We start from the raw sequence: 14,740 nt of genomic DNA, 5'->3' as shown, positions 1-14,740 counted from the left end.
CCCCAGGACCGACCCTTGGGGCACTCCACTTGAAACCGGCTGCCAACTAGACATGGAGCCATTGATCACTACCCGTTGAGCCCGACGATCTAGCCAGCTTTCTATCCACCTTACAGTCCATTCATCCAGCCCATACTTCTTTAACTTGGTGGCAAGAATACTGTGGGAGACCGTATCAAAAGCTTTGCTAAAGTCAAGAAATAACACATCCACTGCTTTCCCCTCATCCACAGAGCCAGTTATCTCATCATAGAAGGCAATTAGGTTAGTCAGGCATGACTTCCCCTTCGTGAATCCATGCTGACTGTTCCTGATCACTTTCCTCTCCTCTAAATGTTTCATAATTGATTCCTTGAGGACCTGCTCCATGATTTTTCCAGGGACTGAGGTGAGGCTGACTGGCCTGTAGTTCCCCGGATCCTCCTTCTTCCCTTTTTTAAAGATGGGCACTACACTAGCCTTTTTCCAGTCATCTGGGACCTCCCCCGATCGCCATGAGTTTTCAAAAATAATGGCTAATGGCTCTGCAATCTCACCCGCCAACTCTTTTAGCACCCTCGGATGCAGCGCATCCGGCCCCATGGACTTGTGCACGTCCAGTTTTTCTAAATAGTCCCGAACCACTTCTTTCTCCACAGAGGGTTGGTCACCTTCTCCCCATGCTGTACTGCCCAGTGCAGCAATCTGGGAGCTGACCTTGTGCGTGAAGACAGAGGCAAAAAAATCATTGAGTACATTAGCTTTTTCCACATCCTCTGTCACTAGGTTGCCTCCCTCATTCAGTAAGGGGCCCACACTTTCCTTGATTTTCTTCTTGTTGCTAACATACCTGAAGAAACCCTTCTTGTTACTCTTAACATCTCTTGCTAACTGCAACTCCAAGTGTGATTTGGCCTTCCTGATTTCACTGAGTCCTGTGGGGCTGTGTCTACACTGCACTGCAAAACAATCGGGCTTGAACCCTGGCTCCTGGCTTGACTCAGACCCTCCATCCCTGTGGGGTCCTGGGCCCCTGGGGTGAGTGATTGGTGTGTAGACGGAAGGGGGGTTAGGTTTGAGCCTGAGTTCGAACCCTGGCCTTACCCTGCAGTGTAGACATAGCCACAGGGGAATCCGCGCTCGCCAGGGCCCATCTCGGGGAGGATACAGTAGCTATTGAGCAGGGCACAGCAACGCTCCACAGCCCTGAGGGGAATGTGTCTGCTCAGAGCTGCGGCGGGGGGCGGGGGGGGGAAGTAGGGCCATTCCCAGGCGGGGACAGGCCAGTTCTATGCAGGGGTGGGGGGAGGGCAGCAGGCTGCCATTCTATACACGGCTGGGGGAGAGCCCTGGGCTGGAGGGAGCCAGGCGGCCGTTCTGTACAGGGCGGACGGGGGACCCCGGGGTGGGGAGAGCCAGGCGGCCGTTCTGTACAGGGCGGACGGGGGACCCCGGGGTGGGGAGAGCCAGGCGGCCGTTCTGTACAGGGCGGCAGGGTATTCCGGGCCGTGAGCGCTGGCGCAGGGCAGCTGTGCTGGCACCTCGGGGTCTGCACCACCCCGCAGGATTGCTGCACTCCGGAGCTACTCACTGGTCTGTCTGAAAGAGCACTAGCTTCTCTCCCAGCCGGCGCCCAGGCCAGTGCAGGGAGCAGACCCCAGTGCTCTGGGTGGAGCCAGCAGGCAGCAGGCCCACACTTAAGCTCAGCTGGTGGGGAGAGGCTGGTCAGAGTTAAGCTGAGGTTGGCCAGAAGTTGTTTTAACAAACCAGACCCAGGAAGGGGTGTGATGTGATGTGCAAGTGCCTGGGTGCAGTTTTTGACAAGCCCAAGAAGGGGAAACTGAGGCAGCAGCCGCAGGGTCCAATGTGAGTTGGGTAAGTCCTGGTACAGGGCTCCTCAGTTCGAGCCCTGCTAGACTGCAAGGCAGGCTCCGCACACCTGCCCTTCATGGGGACGAAGGGCTTTTCTCCAGGAGTGCGTGTGTGAACTCTCCGACCAGCCGGCTCAGCCTGTTGCCCAGAGTCACTCGTGCGCCCCCACCCTGGCTGCTCTCATGCCCACAGACTCCCATCCTGCCCACGCCCCGTAATGACACACATGGCAGGGGAGGTGCTTTCCAGCTCCCAGCCCAGGGTGCCCTGCCCTCCCTGCCCTCAGGACTCAGCTGGGAGTTAGTTCTCCTGGGAGAGGCAGCTCCCCTTACAGCAGTGACCTCTGAGCACATGGTAGAAGCCACCCACAGGCACTGTGCAGAGAGGCACACCTGTGAGCACGCTGCTCCATTCCTCTCCACTCTCTTGGGGTAGAACACAGCTGTGCCTGCAGCTCTCTGCACCAGAGAAAACAGCTTTCAAAGAGCCCCAGCCCCCCTGTGCAGTTCCCGCCTGCCCCTTATCGGAGAGCTGGGAATCGCACCCATCCTCGGGTACTCCCAGCACCAACACGGTATCTGAGCGCTGTCTGCACCCAGAGCTGCCCATGGGCCTTCTGCGCTTGGCCTCTCCTGGGCGGGGAAGGCAGATGCACACTGAACTGGGTTTTACTCCTTGTTGCTGCATCCTGCCTCGGGTGAGAGTGGGAGGCCTGGCAGCCTTCCCTGGGAATCCTCCGGCTTGGGCTCATCCTCACCTCCGAGCACCGTGATACGGAACGCCCTGCCTCCAGCGAGCTTCGCCTGCACCTTGTCCGGTGCATCGCCCGGAGGACCCTGCTATGCAGAAGTGAAAGTATGCTGGTACACCGGACCGGACCGGCTTCCCCAGCTGGCAATTTAAAGGGTCTGCGGCTCCTAGCAGCGGCTGGAGCCCCGGGCCCTTTAAATTGCTGCCAGAGCCCTGCTGCTGAAGCCCCAGGTAGCGGAGGTAGCCGGGCCCCCGGGGCTCCGGCGGTGATTTAAAGGGACGAGGGCTCTGCTGCGGTAGCTGTGGCTGGGAGCCCCTGGCCCTTTAAATCACAGCAGGAGCCCAGCCGCCGCTACCCCAGGGCTCTGGGAGCGGGCGGTGCGAAGGTGCTCCTGTGTAGATGATCTTTCCACGTGTCTCCTCGCCCCAGGGACGGTGGGTTGAAGAGCCTGGAGGTGATGGGGGACCAAATCCTTGCCTGGAAGGAAGTTGCCTGAGGGCCGGGGGAAGCCAGCGGTGGGAAATGGCATCTCTTAATAGTGCTGCCAGCCCAGGGTCCAGCCGTGGTGAGTGCATCGGAGCTGAGCACCACGCCTCACTCCTTCCCGAGTTCCCCCTTGCCAGGGTGAGTTCCTCCCTGCTGTGCCCCAGGGGCCGACGGCTGCAGCCTTTGGGAGCAGTGGAGCTGGCAGGTAGAGCTGGGCGAGGGTATTATCCGAGGATGTTGGCACCCTCCAGGGACCCCCTCTGTGGCCGCCCAGCCCAGCAGAGCTCCTAGCCAGCACAGCTGTCAGGCTACGGGCGATGAGAGTGGGGCTGGGCACGGCAGCCTCCATCCAGCCCGGCCCCCCACAAGAGGGGCCCTAATGAGCCGTGGGGCCGGTGTCGGATCTTTCTCCCCCCTCCTTTGTGTGAGCTGACCCCAGGTCTGCTATGGTTGCCGTTGCCATGGCAGCCCAGATGGCTCCAGCAGAAGGTGAATAAGTGCCCGCTTTGAATAAGCCGGCAGCTGGTTTCCGACACAGCCCATTCAGCAGCCTACAGATGGGCGGATTATTCCGAGCTTTTCAGTGGTTTCCCTTTATTCACTTAGACGTTAATGATTCAGGATTGTCAAGCTGCGGCCCAGCCCCCGTCACCCCGGAGCACCCAGCCCGTGAGCGCTCAGCGCAGGGCACCCCCCCGTGCCTGGCACACGCCTGCCCCGTGTCGGGGGGCTCAGCAAGAGGCGCGGACACGGGGGGAGGGACATTGCACAAGGGGCAGGAGGAGTGAAGGTGACTTGGCTGCATTTTCAGCATTAAAATTTAATGAGAGCTGCAGCAGATTCCTGGGCCGTATGCAGCACCAGCAGCGCTGCTTGGGCGGTCGGGTGGGGGCGTGGGGAGCTGCTGTCGAGAAGATGGGGTGGAGTTTGCATGGTAATATCTTACCCAGGGATTCTCTCTCTTTCTCTCGAAAGCTCCAGCACAAAGAGGCTTGTACACCAGCCAACATCTCGCCCAGCCCGGGGTCCCTGCGCCGCGGTGTCTCACGGAAATCAGGTGAGGATGCTCTTATCTTGGTTTTCTCTTTTGTCTGGGTGAAACGGTCCCCTTCCCCATGGTCACAGCCTTCTGTCGGGGGGTTCTCCCAGGACTCAGCCTGTCCCCACATTGCCAGCTTCTCGGCACCACCAGCACTGAAGTGTGGTGTGTGCACAGAGACACGCCGATAAATAGGTGTTGATAAAACTCGGTGTGGAAACCAGAGGGGGGTTTCCCTAGCAAATGGGGACATACCTTGGAAAGGGGCCAGCAGGGACTGGCCTTCAGCTCCTTGGTTCATCACCAAAAATGTCCATCAGTGCCCTGCTATTTCCCATCGATCTCTGGGTCATTCCTGGTGGGGAAACGGACACTAGCCTCACCGCAGTGAGGAGGCTAAGGACACCCTCTGCCTTCGCTGACTCCTTTGTGAAGTGGAATGATCAGTTGTGAGTTGTCATTGCCTTTTCCTAACCTCGTTCCCGGCCCTGTCTGCACGGACAATAGCACAGCGAGGCAGGCGCTGGGCGGAGACAGGGCTCCATTTTCAGCACTGAGCAGCTGAGGGCTCAGATTAACTGATATGCCACTTGTCTGTATTTTCTTTCCAGAAGCATCTTTTTGATCCACATCAAGAATAGGGTTTAAGACAGGTAAATGGAACCTTGCATCATTTCCAATGCTCCCCGAAGGGAATGCAGTAAAAATGCTGGTTTACTTCTCTGCCTTTAAACCACCATTTCCTCTAAAATATGGGAATTAGGAGCAATGCTGGGGGGAAAGGGACAGGGACGTGGAAGAGGGCAGAGAAAGTCCAGCCTATGAAGGGGACTTTATTACATCCGTTCCTGTCTGCAAAGAGTTAATCGGACTGATGCGACCATAGAGCATTTTGGGGTGCCATTTTCACATCCATTATTGCTCTGCCACCTTTTGCATTGGAAAATCTATCCCAACCCTGGCAATCAAGGCAAGGCTAGAAATAATGGGTTGTTTAATTCCTAGCGGCTTCTCAAAACCCTAAGGAACGCCCTGATCTGCCTTCTTAAAAATACATCAAATGCCATAGTCAAAGGAGTTCCTGAATGCCCAGCTAGTGCACTAGGCAAAGGAAGGCTTGCTTCAGAACCAGACTCAGCCACTCCTGGAGTGCAGTAGCCTCCGACTGAGTTCCGATTTCACACTCCGCCAGGAATCAAAATGAAGGACTAGGAAGTCCTGCCGTGGCAGAGTGAGTGAGGGGCAATGCCCAGATAGGGGAAGTGTAGAACAGCACAGAACGCCCAGGACATTGCATCTTAGCAATCCTGGTGTGTAAGTGACTCTAACTCCGCCCTGAAGCAAGCCATTCCCCCTCCCCATTCTGCTGTTCTGCTCACCTCAGCTCATCACACAGGCTGCTCATGTGACATGACTCGTTTCTTAGAGTGGGCTCTTGTTCCTTTGTGCATTCTGCTCCGACCGAGTGCAAAGCTGGGCTTCAGTCCTGGCTTCCTTCCTGTCTATCCCTTGTTTAACCCGAACAATACAGCTGCATATTCACATCTGCAGCATCCCCACATGCTACGCTAGCTAACGCTCCCTGCAACCAGTGTATACACAAGCCAACAGCCAGCCCAAGACTGCAACCCGAAATCACAGTCCAGTGGGGCACAAAACGAACATTTTGTTAACTGCCACCAGCACACTGTCATTCATTCTCTCCACTCGATTCCCAGGATCACGCTCCACTGATGGCCCAACAAAGGGAGTGTGCTAACGGGGCATTACCTACCTTTAGAGAACCCAGCCTCCATCTTACGGCCCCATGCAGGGAATCCCTTTGCTACAGTTCTTATGGGCTTCCACTGTATCTATTCTAGCAGTGCGGGCAACCTTCCTACGGACTCCCAAGGAAGGCCCCAGGTCCTATGGACTAGCCTCAGTGCACGGTGTTCAGCAAATGCATGCATGCCGGGGCTTCCTCAGGAGAGCCATTTTCATACAAGCGCCTACTTGTTAGAGGTAATAATACCTCGCTGACAGCCGTATCCCATCAGAGACTGTGCTACAGTCATCCCTGCCCATTTCCAGAGGGGTTTAGCCAGGGCAATGGTTGTTATGTTCATATTGTTTTTGACCACAAATCATTAGCAAAGTCTGACTCTAGTGGTGCTGTCAGCTGACTGTACTTCAGCTAAATACAAAAGTGGGGCCAGACCCCAGTCACAGATATCCTGGGGTAAATCCAGAGTAACTCCTTGAAGATGAAGCCTCTCATGTAACTGAGGTCAGAATCCAACCCAACCTCTCTGTAGCTTTAGCTGTTACCGAGAGCGTGAAGATTTCAAGTAGTGCACGAGGCCGAGCGGGCTAGGATATTATGATTTGAAATGGGTAATTGTTTGGTGTGGACTTTCTATGCCTCCTTCACTGTCATTCATACACACACCGTGACCCGGGGACAGCTGTGCATGGGCTCCAGGAAACTCAAAGCGGGTTCCTTTCTAGCACTGCTGGTGGGAAGAAGCTGCAGGGGGGTGGGGTAATTTCCTGGGAGCTAGATTCTGCCCCCAAGTGACAGGCACGAGGCCTGTCATCCTCTGCAAGTGAGCTCAATGCTGGTGGCCAATGGAGCGTGTCTGTGGCTTTGTCTCCTAGTGACACAAAGAGGAAACAGGTCCTTTTCCAGCATCACTTCGGACACAGTGTAACAAAATATGCTTCAGTGGTTCTTGGCATTCTGCCCCAGCTGTCCCCATGTTCACACCACACAGACTGTGCGAATGTACATATAAGTTAGAGGTGGCCGAAACACCTGATTGCATCAAAATAATTTTTTTTTTTCAAAAATCAAATTTTGATGAAAAATGTAATTGAAAATTTGAAAATCAGAAAATTTGGACCAACTTAAAAAATGTAGTGAGCCCTGAAAACAACACAGGTGCGCGCACGCACCCCCCCCCTCCACATTCATATCAGGTATTGAAGCAGCTAGTTCAAGGGAAATCTAGGCAGCGGACAGCAGCAGCCAATGGAGATACACAGCTATCTCGAAATGGTTCCAGACCCACCCTCCCCTTTTCCTGCAGAGTCAGATTTTGTACAGATTCCACACCCCAGACTAACGGCTGGCTCCCTCTTCCAGGACAGGCCCGGTTCCTTTGATAGTGTGAATCACCGCAGCCCGGCGCTGTGCAGGTGTTAGTGGGAGTAGCCCCGTAGGAAGGCACGACCATGAGCATGGGGTCTAGATTATGGCACAAGTAGCCAGGGATTCAGCCCCGTGAGGGGCTGGCCGTGAGGAGCTGCTGGTGTCTGGGAATCTTCTCCTTTTGCTTAAGCAGTGTCAGCAAAGTGATTCCTGCTGCACGGTGGGGGCCAGGCTTTTGCTCTTCCTGAACTGAAGACACACTGCCCTGCCCCTTACCCCCATCAGGCCTGTTCCTCCCCCGGGCTCGCTGTGCAGCCGGACAGCAGGGAGCTCACAGCATTGCGGCCGCCCAGCACTCCATGGCTCAGAGCTGCGGCCCCCAATTAGCTCCTGTTCCACCTTCATCATCTCTCTCCTTCGGAATGTAAAGCTGGTGCCTTCCTAAGCCATGAATGGAAGCGAGTCCAGCCAGCGCCGAGTGACCCGGCGAGCCCCGCTCTGACACCGCACACGCCGCTGGCAGAAGCCATTTGTAATGAAGAGGGTTTGATCAAATGAGACAGCGAGCGACTCTGGAGAAAGCCGGGGGCTTGGCTTCTGCATGCCCTGGCTCCAGAGATGCCCAAGCCAAAGGGGCTCCTTTGGAGGGGACTTGCATGCAGACGGCGCCACTGGCCACCCCTTTCCTAGTCCAGTAGTGTCTCTGCGGTCATGTTTTCTCCTAGCTTAGGGTGGGGGTGGCCCCAGAGGATCGCAGTCCATCTGTTTCTGTATCCCCAGGGACAGAGCCAGTGAAGGGGACCTTTCTGTAGCAGGAGAGGTGCTGCAGCTTCCCCTGAAAGCACCCTTGTCCGAAAGACGGGCTGATAGCCCTCATGCCAGGGACTCATGGCTGCCCAACCAGCCCTGCCCAGCCCAGCCCAGCCCAGCCCAGCCCAGCAACGGGGAGCCTCTGGCAGTCTCCTCTGAGCCCCCGTATCCCACAGGGTGGCAGAGCATCACAGACGAGACTCTCTTGCTGGGTTACTCATCAGTGCGGGGCTTCCCTTCGGTGCCACCTGGGCCCCGGGGACTGGGGAGCTGGGTGGCCGCGGAAGGTGCTGCATGCTGTTCTCTTTTGCTGCGTTGGTTGCTTTCTTTTGCAGCTGCTAATGACTGACCTGAGGTCTGTTCACACACAGTCCCCTGCGTGGCCGGAGCAGCAAGACAAGCTGGGGGGTTATTTTACAGTGTTCTCGTAGCCAGTGGTGCCAGGTAGGACACGGGGCGAGCCTTGCACAGTGGCACTAGCATGCAACTGGCACGCGGGTGGCCAGATTCCCAGAGGGCAGCACCAGGCCTAGGCACCGCTTGTGTCCCACTCCAGCCTGGCAAAGGCCTGAGTGGGGAGGAACATTCCCGTGGTGGTGAGAAGTGGCCCCTGAGTGCCCTGGGGTGGGGGGCCAGTGCTCAGACGATTCGTCCAGAAGCCCAGGACGAGAGCCTTCCCCGTCCTTACTTGTAGGATGGGGCTGCGCTTCCCAAACGCCCGCTGGCCTGGCAGGAGCTTAACAGCCAGTCACCTTGCTCCGCTGCAGCCCCCTCTGCCCTTGTCCAGCCTTTCCTAGGCCTTGCAACCTGCTCTGAGCAGGACTCAAAGCCTGGACAGGTCTGAGCACAGGGCTGGGGCCCAGCAGCCTCTGAGCTCTAATCCTGCCTCTCAGGCTCACTCCCCCCTGCAGCCTTGGCCATCTTCTCTGAGCTCCGATTCTGCAGCTCCCAGAGACTCTGCTTGGATTGGAGTGGAGACAAGGAATCATTAGTTAACGCTGGAAAGTTCCCTGAGAGTGGAAAGCATCAGATCTCCTGAGTAGGCCAGCGAGTGCCAGAACTCGGCTGCAGAGAGAGCCCTAATGCTGCACAGACCGGGACGAGGGAGCGGGGCAGCCGGGGGGATCTAAGAGCTCGTTTGCCTTCTTTGCAGAGACACCAGCTGCCCGAGAGATGCTCCGTTCCGCTCCCCGGGGGATTCCCTGAGTCCTGGCGACCCGATGGCAGCGCCGTGGAGGTGCCCTGGCAAGGAAGGGGCGGCAGTGAGTCACAGCACCTCAGACTGGCACCATGATTTGCTGGTTTCTGTTCTTTGCCATAAATCCCCAGGAGCCAGTGTGGCTCCAGAGAGGATCACGCTGACTGGGCTGGCGTGTGAGCGTAGCCATGAGGCAGTCTGCACGGAGCTGTGGGAGCAGCACGCACAGGACACTGCCTAGGGTATTGCTTAGTGACGACACCTGGAAGATTTGAGCCTGTAGCAAACGCCACGTGTCAGCCTGTGGGTGTAGACTGCCCGATAGATCGCGGCCCAGCGCATCCCCCGTTTCAAAGTGGGAGAGGGCTGTGAGACGGAGCATGGCTAAGGTTAGCTCTGGGTCTTACCAGGTCACTTCTCCGAGCCAGTGCAAATCCCGATGCCTCGGCCCTTTCACAGAGTTCATTCCCTGGGAAGGAGAACAAGAGCTAATGGCTGGGGAACGTTCTAGACGTTTATGAATGGGGGTGATGCCAAAGCAGTTCATGCTTGTCTGAAACCTCCCCCTGGAAAGAGAATGGATTCCTTGGGGCAGTGGGCCAGGAGGGCGGGGCTGGGTTTGCAGCATCCGTCTGCAGATTATCCTCAGAGCTGAGAGGTGCAGGCTACTTCCTTCACCCGATCGGTATGAATGATGCTGCTTAGCCTTTCTGGCTTGCCGGGGTGTTCGCCACCCCCCTGAGTGATATCCCGGGGTGCTAGGAGCCGAGGGGTCACCTGGCCGCGGTGGTAGCTCTGGAAATTCTGAATGGGAACTGGTAGTGGTGGGAGGAGCTTAAGGAACAAGTTCACCCTACTGGCCTTTCGTCACCGGCTCATGCCGTGACTTCTCTCCTTCGGAGAACGTTCCTTTTGTAAATGGTGCTGAGCCCGGTAGCCATGGAGCTGGGGTGGGGGCCAGTGGGTCTGCTGTGAATTTCCCTGAGCCCCTGGAGTTTGTGTGACTTGATCTCCTCGTGTCAGCACGATAGCTCGGGGCTCAGAGGGACCCGGCTGTCCCTGGGCAGCCTGGCTCCTCCACCACTGTTCGTGCATTGTCTCTATCACCTGTAGGTGACATTCTGGGGCTTTTCTCTGCCATGCCTGTCCTGTGCAGCGGGTGTCAAGCTGTAATAAGGGGAGAGTGCGACAGGGAGATTAGCTTGCCCTGATGCCTGTCTGCTGGGCTGTGTGTTTAAAAACCTGTCAGCCTCCAAGAGCAACGTGGAGCACCCAGGATTAAATGCCACTTCTCAGAACTCCCACATTCCTCCATCACTGGTAAATGTAACAACTCCAGCCCTTTCCTGCTGCTGGGAGGTGGGTGGGAACGCGCCCCAGGGAGGTCAGAGAGCAGCTCCCGCAGGCGGGGTGCTGGGGTGGGACTTGCAGGTGGGATTCTTTTAGCAAAATTAGCTGCAGTTGTGTTCCTGGTCAGTGAGGAACGCTCCGAGAAGCCAGTGTGGAGGGCCTCGCGCCAGGGAGCTTGCATCGGGTGAGTCCAGCTGTTTCCCATGTGTGCCAGCACAGAGTGTGAACGCTACAGCATCTGTAGAGCAGGAGGGGATGGAATCTCCTGGCTGTATCTACCTACTCCTGACGAGAGGAACCGAGGGAGCCAGGTGGGGCACAGAGAGCCCTGTTTGGTTCCAGGGGGTTATTTCCTGGTTTCCTTTCCCCCTCGCTTCCTGTCCCTGAGATATTCCCTAGCGCATATGACAGATGGAACCCGCCTTAGCTGGGAACTTTCTGCTTCTCCTGCTTCACATCTGCAGTTAGCCTCTTCCGGTTGTTCACTGGACTTCTGTGCTGCTCCCTGGGTGTGCTGGGGAAAGCCCCTAGCCAAGCATCCTCCATACGCGGAGCCTGCCGGGTTCATGGTCAGGCCGTGGGGGATCTTCACTTTTCTTTGGAATTCCATTCGTTTTCGTACTGGGCCCCTGCTCGCAAGACAGCAGCTACTCAGACCGGGACAGAAATAGCTTTGTCTCTCCAACAGCCCAGCTGCCGCTGATGTGCTGCCAGCTAATGGCCTTCGCCCCAGCCCTCAGCTTAGTGCAATTTCACAGTGTTCTCCTAACCCTAGTGTTACCCATTTCCTTCCTCCGCTTCTTCCGGCACACTCCTGCCCAGTAGCTCTAACACCTTTAGCTCTGATGGGCTGGCCAGCTCCTCGGCTCGGTCACTTCGGGCCCGTCTACACCGCCTGTGGCAGCGAGCCTCCCAGACCGAGTCAACAGGCTCAGACTGGTGGTGCTGGGCTGCTGTGTGCAGAGGTTGCGGTGCGGCCTGGGGCTCAGGCTCTGAGGGCCAGGAAGCGGGGTGGGCTTCGGAACCCGAGCTCCACCCTGAGACGTCCCACCAAAGCCCTGGCTAGACAGCGAGTGCCAGTGTGAGCCCTGCAAACCCACGCTGCTGCGGGCAGTGCAGACAGACCCGAACAGCCTGACTCTCGCCTGCCCTGGAGCTGTGGGCGTGACACCCTCCTAGCTGGTGTGCGTGAGGGGAGCGCGTAGCTGCGTTCTGCACAGGGGCGCGTGGCAGCAGGAGGGGCCGAGCGCTCTCCTAGGCCAGGACGGTGCTAGGGGCTGTGTTTGCAAAGTGCTTTATTCTCCAGTTTGGTTATTTAGGGTCACACAGGCCAGTTCTAGCCTCAGAATAGTGAACCAACAACATTCCAAATCCTGGCCCGATAGACACTGCAGAGCCCAAAGGCGTCTCCTCCCTACAGCTACTAGGAGCTGCCCCTGGCCTATGACAGCAGCGTGGGCTAAATTCCAAGGAGGCGCATCCCCCGCCATCAAGTGGGACTAACTGGTGTGTTGTGCATGTATATTACCGTGCTAAGTTATTAACATACTAATCCAGGAGGATCTCCCTGCTCTCTCGGACTCTGCCCCCCAGCCAGGCCTGCTATTGACGCTGGAATGTTGAGTAAGTCACTTGCGAATGAACTAACCCACTAACTGGCTGTAACGCATGCTCTACTAACCCGTCTTGTTTCATCTCCTACTAACCGGGGACAGCACACATTGCCTTTAAAGGGAACGGAAAAGCTTGGGTAAGTACGTCTGCAAAGAAGTCATTCAAGTTGCCGTCCCAGGAACAGAATCTATGTGCAGTGTCAAACATTACAAACACAGCAAGGGAATGTGTGGGGAGCAGCTCCTCCATGTACCTGGCAGGGCCTGAGTGCAGGATTCTGTCTTTCCCCAGCAACGTGGGGTAGTGCTCCAGAAACATCAGAAAGCGGAGGTTTGCCGCACTCTCTGCTCTGCTGTCAGTGCTAGAACTCTCCCAACACCCGCAGAGGAAAGACAGACTCTGCTTCGCCGGTCTTGGGAGGTAACTAGAGGAAGGGCTGATTTTCCAGTGGTGTTTCTGTCTGTAATGCTGAAGTCTGCATGTGGATTCTGCTGTTGACTAGGGATCCTAGACTGGGTTTATTGACAAAAGCTTTTCAGTTCCTTTTTAAGTCACTAGATCTCTCTCTCCTGTTACTAACACATTTCCAAACTGAATTAAACAAACTAACCTTTGCTGCTCTTCTCTCCATTTATCTTTCCTAGTCTGTATGTTCTGTTCCTGAACTAAGATGCACTCTCTGGTTATGACATGTGGCTCTTTATTAACTGCTTGTACTAATCTCTTCTTAGTTGGTTCTAGATGCTACTAACATACACCCTTTGGCTCCTTAACTTTCTGATGCTATTCACCATGACAAATGAATGAACAGGCTTTCCCCCACCCCTGTAACAGACCCCAGTTAATGCAACCTCCTATATTATTCCGCTGGCCTTTTTTTCAATGCAGCTGAACATCTTTAACTCCCATTAAGTGCAATGAGAAAGGAAGATGCTCCAGGAGTTTTGAAAATTAGGCCACTGGTCTTCAGTTTTTCAATCAACTTTATGAGGCTAAGAGACAACAATGCCATTCACAGGCTTTATAAAACTGCTTGAAGTGGCATGTCCCACATACTGGTCAGTCACTTTGTAATTTGTATTTGCCAGAAGGTCCGGTGAAGCTTGTTTGCAGAGAGACCTTGTTAAAAAGCAATTAAGAAACTGCAGTCCCACCCGCACCCCAGACTCTTGAATTGCTTGGAATGCTGGTTCATCTGTCATTGGGAATGGCCTTCACATCAGCCTGAGTGCCTCTGTTACTCCTGAGCTTTGGGACGGACATGGGGCGTTTTCAGCTCGTGCCGGTCCAGGACTCAGTTTCCTTGTATCTCCACGGTTTCCCTTTGGCACTGATGCATGTGGAAAGCAGTTGCCAATCTTGAGCGCCCAACTGCCAGGAGCCGAGTGGCTGAACCTACTTGGTTGATTGGCACTTGTTGTATTCACTAACCCGAGAGGATGGGAGGTGAGGGGCAGGGAGAGGAACAGGCATGTCATCTAGAGGGAAATCTGCTGTCGAGGCGTTTAACATACTTTATGATGCGCTAACACAGGGCCTAGGTGCGAGGTCTCTGTTCAGCTTTCACTCCGCCTGGATGGGCTGCATTCCCATTGCCTTCTCTGGGAGCTTGCCAGAGTGAAGGCGACAGGGTTTGGCCCGTCCACTGTGCCTTTGGCATGCAAACCGGGAATATCCGCGAGCTAACCAGCATCCCCTCGGGGGGCCTGCAGTGCTTATTAACAGGACTAACCTAGCCCCTGCATGGATGGAGAGGAATGCTGGTTGCTGTCCTTTTAACTGCACTTAACTACTGGGCAAAGGCCCGATTCCTAAATCAGTCAGTGATAACAGAGGGAGTGGGAACTTGACGCCCTTAACCACCCCAAAGGCTATGCATGAAGCCAGGCAGTGGGTCCCTCCTGCACTGCTCCGGGGGGAGAAAGGTGCCAAGCCAACAGACCGTGGCTGCTAACAGGAGAGGAGACCTGGGTAGCAGGAGAGGCAGGAGGCTGCGAGCCAGGACATCGCTGCTCAGAGCTGGGGCGGCGGCGATAATGTAACGTGTGTGTGTGTGTGTGTGTGGCTGGCATCATCGTGAGATGTTCCCTGGAGAGTCGTGCATGGGTGAGGGAGCAAAGGGAGGTGCCTCGGTTCAGATGCGGAGATCGCAGTGACTCAAGGACAGTGTGGGGCACTCCAGAGAGAAGGGGCAGCACAAGTGACAGGGGAGCAGAGCCAGTGGGCAGAGCTCAGAGAGCTCGGGGGGAAGATGGCAGGTGTGAGAGGAGGGCACAGTGAGAACAGGGAGGGGGTGCAGGCAGAGAGGAGTTCAGCGCCAGTCCATAGGCAGAGCGGGACCAGACGCAGCATGTTACTGGGTTACCGAGCACCCCTGTCCCCAGTCCCCCCGCTGTCAGCTCCACTGACATTCCTGGGGTGAGTTTGCCCGGTCTGTGCATCAGTGTGGCCGAGGGCTACACACAAGATCCTCTCCTTGAACTGCCCCCACTCGGGGGCAGCCTGGCT

This window comes from Trachemys scripta, chromosome 15 (assembly GCF_013100865.1).
Source record: "Trachemys scripta elegans isolate TJP31775 chromosome 15, CAS_Tse_1.0, whole genome shotgun sequence".
NCBI lineage: Eukaryota > Metazoa > Chordata > Testudines > Emydidae > Trachemys > Trachemys scripta.
The sequence above is the reverse complement of the archived record's forward strand: the minus strand, read 5'-3'. Positions refer to the sequence as shown.